Consider the following 12,408-nt stretch of genomic DNA (forward strand, 5'->3'; position numbering starts at 1 on the left):
ATTCTCGGTATGCCTAGTACTGGATTTGGGGGGGGGGGGGGTGTTAAACAATGACCGGCCCCGGGTGTCAACTACCCTAGCTAAGCCACTGCTGCCGACGTCTCCCTTCCCTTGCACTCGTTGGTTCCCTCAGTGTCCCGCCTTCTTCTGACGTCAGAAGAAGGCGGACACTGAGGGAACCAAGAGCGCAAAGGGAAGGGAGACGTCGGCAGCGCTCCGCTTTCACTGACGCTGCTGCGACCGGAAGTAAAAGATTTAAAGGCCCCAGGGTGCGGAGGGAAGGGCAGAGAGGCATGGATGGGAGGGCAGGGCCCAGGGAGAGGACAAATTGCTGGAAGGGAAGGGGAGGGGAGAGAGGAGGCAAGGATTGCTGGCTATGGATGGAGGAGGGAAGGGCAGAGAGGGACAAGAATGGACATGGGGGCCCAGGGAGAGGACAAATTGCTGGAAATGGAGGGGAGGGGAGAGAGGAGGCAAGGATTGCTGGCTATGGATGGAGGAGGGAAGGGCAGAGAGGGACAAGAATGGACATGGATGGGAGGGCAGGACCCAGGGAGAGAGGAGAAATAGCTGGAAATGGATATAGAGCAAGAAATGAAGAAGAAAGGAGAAAAGTAAAGAAATAAATGGAAAGGAAGCCCTGGAAATGGAGTTAAGAGGACAGATAGCAGCAGAATCAGATACTGGACCAGCATGATTGAAAAAAGAAAGTCACCAGACAACAAAGGTAGAAAAAAATTATTTTATTTTCATTTTAGCGTTTAGAATATGTCCACTTTGAGAATTTACATCTGCTATCTTATTTTGCAATGTATAGCAATTTGTTTCTAAGAATATTGCTGACAATTCCTTTCAGTGTGGCAAGTGGTGAGCGATCATTTTCATGGGGGGGGCGTGATCATTTTCACGGGGGGGGGGGGGGGGGGTGCCAACTGATAGTCTGCAGGGGGGCGCCAGAGACCCTAGGCACGGCCCTGAGTATGTTGATGTGAGTACTGCGTATCACTAGGCCAAAAAACCTAAACTGTATACCATAAAGGGCTGATTTGTGTGATCAAAAAAGAAATGGATGACCTGTGATAGCAATACACGCGTCTCATATGAGAAAGGTTGATGAACAAGTAAAGGACAATCAGAGGATGACTCAAAGTGTTGCACTGAAAACCCTACAAACTTTGAAAGAATGATTGAGAAGAGTTTGAAAGCATAAGAAGAAAATCTTGTTCCTACATTACAGCATGAAACAGCACAGAGGCAATTGCAAAGATGGGTCTCAGTTTTATGAAATTACTAATCAAGTCGTCTCATTCAACCTAACTGATCAATAGAAATCAAACAAAATAAAACATGGAAAAGAAAATAAGATGATACCTTTTTTATTGGACATAACTTAATACATTTCTTGATTAGCTTTCGAAGGTTGCCCTTCTTCCTCAGATCAGAAATAAGCAAATGTGCTAGCTGACAGTGTATACAAGTGAAAACATTCAAGCATTACTATGACAGTCTGACAGGGTGGGAGGAGGAGGGTGGGTAGGAAGTATGCATGGGGACATCAAAGTATATCATTGATATTCTAACAGGATGGGTGTGGATAGGTGAGGGGAGGGTGATCAACAGAGACACGGCTACCACACTCCTCAACCTAACTGATAAAAGAGGTACCATATTAATGATCCAACCAAATAAGATATAAAAATAATGGAGAAAAAAAAACCTCAATACAGGAGCCAGGTACACAGGCGTGACCCTCTCATCATCATCATAGGTCAAAAAAACTCCACATCAAAAACTTAATCCAGTAAACCTCAATTCAACACTTAATTTATAATTTGTACAATGTTCACAAAAAGTGAATAGTGACCCACAGTCACTTTCTTTTCAAATTTAGTTGTCTACTGTATTGATAAAATAAATATGTTATACTAATCTTCAAAGGGAACTGTTTGCTCTGTTAATACCTGTGTATTCTGAGCCTAAAATGTTGTGTTCTATAGTCACCCCACTGTGAATTTAACAAAATGACTATTTTGTATTGATCATTTTCAAAAACAATACATCACATGTGATAGAACAGATTTCTGCACATACAAATTTCAATAGCAGATTAAAAATACATGGAGGGGCATTTTTGATGTGATGTCTAAATGCAACTTTGGACGCTTTGCTGAAAACATCCAAAAATCAAGCAGTGAAAATGAACAAACAGTGCTGATACTATTCACCATTAGCCCACAGTTTGAAAGGGGGGGGGGGGGGGAGGATTTAAGTTAATTAAAGGGAGCTAACAGTTAATAAAAGAAAACAAATCATTGCAGTCAAAAACACTCTACCAGCAATATTGGACCTGGAGAAGGTAGAATTGTATGGGCTTCCCTCAGTGGACCAGACTTATTAATTATTTATTTATTGCATTTGTATCCCACATTATCCCACCTCTTTGCAGGCTCAATGTGGCTTACACTTAGTAATGATAGATCTGAAGGAAGTAATAGATTTGGGCAAACTAAGCAGTGAAATAGAAGAATAAACATCACAATATAAAAATAGCAGTGAATGACTAAAAAAGCAAATGATATATACAATAATAGATTCCAGGCAAATAACTATATGGATTTACCCCTGGATTCTATATAGCATGTCTAGAGATCCATACTGAACAATGCGCATAACTTACTTGGCTTAACAAGTTAATCAGCATTGATAACTTAACAAGCAATAATGTGCACTAATTAGCACTGAGTAAAATTTACACGTGCAACTCACTAAGGGGCCCTTTTACTGGAGTGGAGGAGTGGCCTAGTGGTTAGGGTCATAGGAGCCAACTTTTCAAAATGATTGGGGGTGCTGATTTTTTTTTTAACAGGTGGTGCATTCCCCACCCCCTCCCTCCCCCTCCTCTGAGTTCTAGGCCCCCTCCTCCGAGTTCCAGTACCCCCTCTCCTCCGAGTGCCAGTCCCAACCCCAGCCTGACCTCTTCTCCAACAACAGTCCTCCGCTGTTCCGTCCTTGCCTTCCTGCATGCCGCCCAGAATTTTAAAACTCATCTTACCTCAGGGTCCCGGCAGCAGCAGTGAAAGGCTTCCCTTTTCTGTCAGCTCTGGTCCCGCTCCTCTGCCGGGACCCCGAGTTAAGATGAGTTTTAAAATTCTGGGCAGCACGCAGGAAGGCGAGGACGGACCGGCGGAGGACTGAGGGAGAAGAAGGCGGGCACCGGGCAGGTAGGCTGGCTGGGAAGGGAACTTCCGATTTCTGGCGGGTGCACAGCCGGTCCTAGGGTTTCTGGCGCCCTCCTGCAGCCTATTAGTCGGCGCCTCTACCCATCCAGGGGTGGGATCACTATGGATCCGCCCCTACAGTAGTCACAACCCCTTTTATCAGCCATGGCATCATTGAAAACATTACACCAGTATAGAAGAAAAAATAACTTGTGGGGATTTTTTTTTTCATTATAAATAATTTCTGTAAGCTGTTACAGCTCCATTATACTCTAAATGACACAAACCAAATTAGCATACAGACCATGAATTATGAGAACAGACAGTCTTGCCAACTCTAAAAAACAATGTGTTAGCAAAATCTCAGAATCTAACAAACAGATCCCTATTCAGACACTTGGCCTTACAGTCACACATGCAGAACAGAAATAGCCCCTCTTCAAATTCTTCAAAAATTAACCTGAAATCCTAAGAAGTTAGACTCTGCATGCAGCACAATACCAGAAAAACAGAAAGAAACACATTGCTATACATTGCAAAATAAGATAGTAGATGTAGCAGATGTAAATTCTGAAAGTGGACATATTCCAAACACTAAAATTAAAATAAAATAATTTTTTTCTACCTTTGTCTGGTGACTTTTTTTTCTGATCATGCTGGCCCAGTATCTGATTCTGCTGCTATCTGTCCTCTTAACTCCATTTCCAGGGCTTCCTTTCCATTTATTTCTTTACTTTCCTCCTTTCTTCTTCATTTCTTGCTGTATATCCATAAGTAAAAGCTGGGTCCTCAGCAGACTTGACTGTCCAGTGGAACCAGCTTCTGCCTATTTTCTCCATCCATGTGCAGTTTTTCTCCTCTCTTCCTTTTCCCTCATCTCCTTCTTCTCTCTTCCCTCCATCCACCCATGTCCAGCAACCCTCCACTGCCCTCCCCTCCATCCATGTCCAGCAACTCTCCTCTCCCCTCCATCCACCTACAGTATGTCCAGTAATTCTCCTCTCCCCCTGCTGCCCCCCTCCATCCATCCATATCCAGCAATTCTCCTCTCTCTCCCCCCTGCCCTCCCCTCCCCTCCATGTCCAGAAATTTCTCCTCTCTGCCTGGGTCTTGCCCTCCCATCCCTGCCCAGCTCCACCCATCTATATCAAGCAATTCTTCTCCCTCCCCTCCATCATGTCCAGCAATTTCTCCTCTCTGCCTGCCTGGGGCCTGCCCTCTCATCCATGTCCATCCATGCTCCTCTCTCCCCTGCCCACCTTCATCCATCTATATCAAGCAAATCTCCTTCCTCCCCTCCATCATGTCCAGCAATTTCTCCTCTCTGCCTGCCTGGGGCCTGCCCTCCCATCTATCTCCATCCATGCTCCTCTCTCCCCTGCCCACATCCATCCATCTATATTAAGCAATTCTCCTCCCTCCTCTCCATCATGTCCAGCAATTTCTCCTCTCTGCCTGCCTGGGGCCTGTCCTCTCATCCATCTCCATCCATGCTCCTCTCTCCCCTGCCCACCTCCATCCATCTATATCAAGCAAATCTCCTCCCTCCCCTCCATCATGTCCAGCAATTTCTCCTCTCTGCCTGCCTGGGGCCTGCCCTCCCATCCATCTCCATCCATGCTCCTCTCTCCACTGCCCACCTCCATCCATCTATATTAAGCAATTCTCCTCCCTCCTCTCCATCATGTCCAGCAATTTCTCCTCTCTGCCCGCCTGGGGCCTGCCCTCCCATCCATGTCCATCCATGCTCCTCTCTCCCCTGCCCACCCCCATCCATCTATATTAAGCAATTCTCCTCCCTCCCCTCCATCATGTCCAGCAATTTCTCCTCCCTGCCTGCCTGGGGCCTGGCCTCTCATCCATCTCTATCCATGCTCCTCTCTCTGCTGCCCACCTCCATCCATCCATATCAAGCAATTCTCCTCCCTCCCGTCCCCTCCGTGTCCTGCAATTTCTCCTCTCTCTCCCCTGCCCTCCAGCTCCCATGTCCACCTTCCCCTTGTATTTAAATTTACCTCCGACGACGTCACAGCAACTGCTCATGCTCAGCGTCAGTGAAAAAGCTGCCCGACGTCTCTAGCCAATCCTTTCACTCGTTCCTTCCCTCTGTGTGTCCCGCTCTCGCGGAAATGATGTCAGACGAAGGCGGGACACTGAGGGAAGGAACAAGCAAAGGGATTGGCTAGAGACATCGGGCAGCTTTTTCACTGATGCTGAGCATGAGCAGCTGCTACGACGTCGTCGGAGATAAATTTAAATCCCCCAAGGTGGCGCGGGTACTGGCGCAAGAATCCGAGGGCTAAGGAGGTAAGCAGCGGCGGTTCCTTCCAGGTCGGCGCCCCCTGACAATGCCTGGGCATGCAAAAATATTGGGGGTGCTGGAGCACCCACAGCACCCACGGAGTCAGCGCCTATGGTTAGGGTGGTGGACTCTAGTCCTGGGGAACTGAGTTCGATTCCCACTTCAGTACAGGCAGCTCCTTGTGACTCTGGGCAAGTCACTTAACCCTCCATTGCCCCATGTAAGCTGCATTGAGCCTGCCATGAGTGGGAAAGCGCGGGGTACAAATGTAACAAAAAAAAAAGCTGCAGCATGTGCCCAAATGATAATAGCACCAGGCCAGTGTGCCCTGCTGGTGGTAATTTCAGATTTGGCATGCGCCCATAACACGTGGATGAATTATTTTCTCCTATGCATGCCAGTTCTGGTGGTAATCGGAACTTGGCGCACACCGACCGCTCACCACTCATGTAGCACGTGAGCCTTTATCGCTAGATTTGGGTTACCATATGGCTCCAGAAAAAGGAGGACAGATTGAGCCAGTCTGGGTTTTACTTCCATTGCTTTCAATGGAAGCAAAAGCTGGACTGGATTAATGTGTCCTCATTTTTCTAGAGTCATATGGTAACTCTACGCTAGATCAATGGGTGACATTAAGGGCTCAAGCTGGTTTTGGGCATTTGCTAGTTTCATTTTTACCGCAGGCCCTCTTCCTGTCCCATTAAAAAAAAAAAAAAACATTTTTTGTAGATGCAGTAAAAACTGTCCCGGCGCATGCCCAATACATGCACCTACACTACCGCTGGCCACTTTTTACTGTGGCTTAGTAAAAGGACCCTTAAGCGTATTCTGTAATGAAGTGTGCCAAACTTCTAACACACGCAGGCAAAAAGGGGCATGGTTATGGGTGGGGAAATGGGTGTTTTGTTGGTGTTCTGAAATTGACGCACATAGATATAGAATATCTATGTCCCACTACCAAAGGCCTTAAAAACAATGCACGACCTAACATCAAAACTCTACCAGAACCAGATAAAACCGAATTCTTTACGCCTGATTGCTTCAATCAATTTGTCACCAATGAACATTAACGTCCTACCCCCCTTTCTCTCATGCCTGAAATGAACTGTTTATTCAACTTACTTTATAATTTACTTCAACATTTATGAACTTTAATGTAATAATACGTTTTATTTCTCATTCAGGAAACGGCGATCACCATTACGGCATACTGTAAGCCACATTGAGCCTGCAAATAGGTGGGAAAATGTGGGATACAAATGCAACAAATAAATAAATAAATATTAACACTGGGATTTACGCCACATTTTTGTTGGTGTAAATAGATGCACATAGTTTTAGGTGCTGAGATATCCGCAAAGCGTATTCGATAATCAATACCGAAATCTAGGCACTGTTTATAGAATACGCTTAGTCGGCCCTGATTTCAGCGTTGATTTTTTAGGTGCCATATATAGAATCTCTTCCTTAATACCTGATACAGGTCAGGTATTTGAATTTCTTATATTTTAATAATCTTCTCACTATGTCTTGTATAATGAGATTTGTTAAAATCCCTGGAACTCTTATCTTAAAAAAACAGTGACTTGATGTGAACTTTCACTGGGTTTGGGTGGTTGAATGAGGACAGCAATAAGGATGTAGAAGTTGGAATTAGGAAGGAGAAAATAAAGCAATTGAATGAAATAAATTTGTTGTCTAGTTGTATACACTGATAATGAGCCAAGAATATTCTAATTTATAACAAACTTGGAGAAAATGATCAGGTCATTCCTAGTTATAAAGCTTTTATGTATGCGGATGATATCACAATTTTAATCCCAATAGAAACAAAAGTTGTGCATTGTTTAGACATTCCTTCTTGGGAATTTTGGTTATTCCAGACTCAATCCCCAAAATTCCCAAGAAGGATGACTTAAAAGTTAGCATACGTAAAGTTCAAAGAGCAGTGTCAGGATTTTCAACATCAACACTCCCCTGTGAGGGCGTTTGTATTTGAAGCATGCAGTTCCACAAATAGATAATTGTATGGCTATGACGGTAACATGAATGTTTAAAAACCATCTTAAGCTTAATAGTGAGAAAACTAAGTTTCTCTTAGTTGATAACTAAGATATTTCTTTTAAATCGTCTTCTTTAGTATTGAATTGTTCAAATTACAAACTGGAATTGCCCTTGAAAATCTTAGGAGTTATGTTAGACCACAGTCTGTCTTGGGAGTCTCAGATAAATGGCCTTGTAAAAAATGTTTTTGGATGATGAATAATTTAAAATGTATCTGGAAATATTTTACTGAAGAAAAATTTCAGTAGTTAGTTCAAGACTTGGGGGCCCTGTTTACTAATCAGTTCTAAAGGCATGCAAGTATTTTCAACTTGCGCTAATGATTAGCACGCACTAACCGCTAAGTCGCCCATAGAAACATGAGTGATTAGCATTTAGCATGCAATAAAAATGCTAGTGCACCTTAGTAAACAGGGTCCTTAGTTTTAACAAAAATTGACTATTATAATATCATATTTCCTGGCTGTACAAAACATTTAACTGAGAAAACTTAGAACTATTCAAAATACAGGAATCCGTCTCATATGTGGTTTAAGTAAATTTGATAGAGTCTCTCCTTGTTATGAGAAGCTCCATTGGTTGCCAGAGGAGGCTTGAATTCACTTTAAGCTTTGTTTTTTTGTTTACAAGATTTTGAAGGGCCTGGTTCCGCTTTATATGCATCACTAGTAAAACATGCCCGTTTCTGACACAAATGAAACAGGCGCTAGCAAGGTTATCCTGCGAGTTCCAGCTTGGCCCCCTCCCTCCCCCCCTCCGAGTTCCATGACCCCTCCCTCCCTCTCCTCCTCTCCGAGTTCCATGCCCCCCTCTCCTCCGAGTTCCAGACCCCCGCGCCTCCCTCCCACTCTCTCCTCCGAGTTCCAGGCCCCCTCCCTCCCTCTCCTCCCTGTTCCATGCCCCCCTCTCTTCTCCGAGTTCCAGACCCCTGCGCCTCCTCTCTCCCCAGCCCGACCTGCATCGCCCCCCCTCTTCTCCCAGTCCTCCGCCTGCCCCTCACTTCCTGCGTGCCGGCCTGCATTTAAAAGTTCTTACCTCGGGATCCTGCGGCAGCAGTGAAAGACGAGCAGGCACGGCGCTTCAGCCGGCCTTCCCTTCTGTCTCAGCTCTGCCTCTGGTCCCGCCCTCATTTCCTGTTTCTGGAAAGGCGGGACCAGAAGCAGAGCTGGTTACAGCTTTATTTTCTTACCTGGCTTCAAAAAATCTATAATTTTCTGATGACCTCTGTAATCTATCAGGTTATTTACTTGTCTGTAAATCCCTTTAAACAGTTTATTTAGAATATATGTGCTTTCTAGCTGTCTCAACTATACATGATTGCTCTTTAATGATTGTATTTTAGAGTGGATTCCAAGCATAATTGTAGGCTCCAAGTTTTTGTGAATTGGTTATATTTTTGAATTGTAGTCCACTCAAACCTATTTCAAGGTGTTGAAGGGAATATAACTTTAAGGTAATGTAATATAATATAAGATAATGTGCTAAGGCCATTTTTACTGTTGGAGTAAAATGGCTGATTTTAAATTTTTTTTAATTTAATTTTTTAATTTAATTTTCAAATATTTACAAATTCAAGACAAAACTTGAAACAGATAATTAAGAAGTATCCAAAAATTAACATCAAATAAAAGGAAATAGAAACAAGAAACAGAAACATAACTACTTATTATACCAATCCAACAATACAAAAAATAAAAAGAGAGAGAGAGAAATCTTTAGAGGACAGATGTTTTTTAAAATTTATTTTATTTATTCATGCTTGTATACCTCAATTATCCAAAAATTAGTTTCAGTTCAATGTGGTTTATATTTAACAGTTGTTAAAGATTACATTGATTCAATTATGTTTACAAAGTTGTATGATGCTGTTTTACAGTGGTTGGCAAGATAACTATTAGTGCATATGGAATAGTCATTGGGTTTCTTGAGAAGATATGCCTTAGTTCATTTCTTAAATGAAAAGATGTGTTACAGTTAGGGGTTGTGTTGTATGTTGTTGTTCCAGAATGATTAGTGCATATTTTACTCATATAATTTCCTGAAGAGGTAGGTCTTTAGGTATTTTTTGAACTGGAGGTAGTTTGTGATGCTTCTTATGACTATGGGAATTGAGTTCCACCATTTTGAGCCCAGTTAGATAAATCCTGCCGTGTAGGTGGACTTGTATGTTTTTGCAGTTGGGCAGGTGAAGTAGTAAGTAAAGTCTGGTTCTTTGGTTTGCATTTCTTGGTGAAAATTTAATCATGTCTAGCATGTAGCCCGGTGACATTTCAAACAGTGGGGCCCTTTTACAAAGGTGTGTTAGGCTCTATGCATGTGCAGCATGTGCTAAAATGAAACTACTACCAGGCTACCACACCCTCAGGCAATAATTTCAGATTTGCTATGCGCCCATAATGCCTGGATGATTTATTTATTTATTTATTTCCTCCCACATGTGGCCTTTCCGGCGGTACACAACAGTTGGTGTGCACCGACTGGTCACCGCACGTGTAGCGCATGAGCCCTTACCGCTAGATCAATGGGTGGCATTAAGGGCGCACGCTAGTTTCAGCTTTACTGCATGCCCTTTTCCCGTCCCATTAAAAAAAGCCCTTTTTTTGCAGATGCGGTAAAAACTGGCCCGGCGCATGCCCAAAACACGAACCTACACTACTACCGGACACTTTTTGCCACAGCTTAGTAAAAGGGCCCCAGTATTTTGAGGATGACTGTGCTGGTTTTGAAAAATAGTCTGGCCTTGATCGGGCGCCAATGTAGTGTTATGAGTAGTAGGGTTGCTCTATCATATTTTGACTTTTTGAATATCAATATCGTTCCTGTGATTTGGAGAGTCTGAAACGATCATAGTAGGTTTTCTTTGCAGCCTACATATGTTTCATTACAGTAGTCTAGTTGAGACAATATTAGCATCTGTACTATGACAGAATGACTGTCCAGGAAAATAGTCTCTGATTCTTCTCAGTGTTTTGAAGCTTTTTGACGTGATTGCAGCAACATGGGTTTCTAGGGTCAGATGTTTGTCGACAATGATTCCTAGAAATTTTATTTGTGCTTCAATTGTGTAAGATTGTTGATCTATTCTGAGGTTTTGCTAAGTAGTAGGATTGTGCTGGGGGGAGGGGCAAGTTTAATACCCGTGGTTTAAGATGGACCAATTCCACAGCCTGGCCCTGATCCACCATTTCATTACTCAGAAACATTACAAGTTATGAAGGGTCAAAAAATAAAGGATTCATTTTATATCTAATCATATTTTCACAAGGAAATTTTAACAAGAATAAAGCAACTAGGGCCAAAACCCTAGGAGAAACTGCTTTGACATTTTTGAGTTGCCTTTGCCACGTCTGAGAAACTCATACTTTCAAGGGGCAAAATAATGTGTCTCTGTGTCTGAAATTGGGGACAGCTGAATCTCTTCTATCTTCACCAGATATTCTCTTGTATAAAGGTAAATAAAAAAAATCTAGATATAGGTGGCATGCAGGACTTCAGTAACATAATGTTTAAACATATCCTGTGATGACATATTTGGAATACAGAAAAACTTGATCAAATTGAGATTTTGCCTTCTAATTTGATTCTCCAAATGTTCACATTTTAATTCCAAGTTTGATTATTAACCAAAGAGTAGATACAGTATCTGTGTGTTACAATGTATAGCTACCTTTTGCTCCAGAATCTGGATCTTGCCTGTTGCATAGCAGTCTGTGTTATAGCTTGACCCAGTGCCACAATAGTCTTCAACATTTCCTCCAAAGTAAACATTTCCTCCAAACAACACTTGATGATTCAAACACATCAGAAGGGTTCCCTCAGGCTTGGCTTCCAATGCTAGTACTTTGCTCATCATTTTGGATGGTCTGCTTTCCTTCAGGTACACTTCCTGCATTCAAAGTGCCTTGCTCCAAGAACTCCGACAGCCTTGATGCTTCCAGACTCGGAGAGTCACATGCAGAGTGCTCACCCATACATGTTACACCTCTGAATCAGAGCAGGATTTCCTGGAGGCACTCTCTCATCAGGGGATAACAAGAAGATACTACCAAGAAGTGAAGAGGATTCCAAGTAAAACCATTTTCACATCAAGCGGGCCTACCCTGGCAGCTGGTAGGTGCACGGTGTAAGCATGAATTTTAGGCTGAATTAATGCCTTTTCCGACACAGAGGGAACAGGTTTCCCCAGACATTTTTTTAGGTATTTTAAATGATGAAACATAAAGCTCTATGCACATGTCTACTCTCTAGGGTGCCAACTTAACCCTCCTCAAAATGGCCAATTATTCTATTTTCTTTTATTAATGGTCATGCACTAATTTTCCCATTAGAGCACTGACATTAGTGTGTGAGTCCCTACTGCCACCCATTATGTAGGCAGTAAGGGTTCATCCTAAGCTTGCACTAATCGGTTGGCATGCAACAATGTAGCTGTGCTAACCGATTAGCATAGAATGTACCCACTCTCTACCCCAAGTGATAAAAAATAAATTAGATTTTTTTTTTGTGCAGGGATAGCGGATGCACTCAAAAATTACCATAGGACACCTCAGCGTGCGCCATGGTAAACCATTTGTTGTTGCGTTAAGTACACGTGACTGCTTGCTACAGCTTGGAAAAAAGGGTCCCCTAGACGCTACCTGACCCAATGCTATCTTCTTTTTTTGGTACCAATGCTCTGGAATGCACTACCTTAGGATCTCCAGCTCAAGCCCTCTTATATCAAATTTAAATCAGTTTTAAAAACCTCTCTCTATCTTAGCGTTTTGTAGATCGTAGACACCTGGGTTAATAGTGGCATCAAGATCATTGCCTGCTCATTTCCTT

Source organism: Microcaecilia unicolor, chromosome 2 (genome assembly GCF_901765095.1).
Source record: "Microcaecilia unicolor chromosome 2, aMicUni1.1, whole genome shotgun sequence".
In the NCBI taxonomy this organism is placed as follows: domain Eukaryota; kingdom Metazoa; phylum Chordata; class Amphibia; order Gymnophiona; family Siphonopidae; genus Microcaecilia; species Microcaecilia unicolor.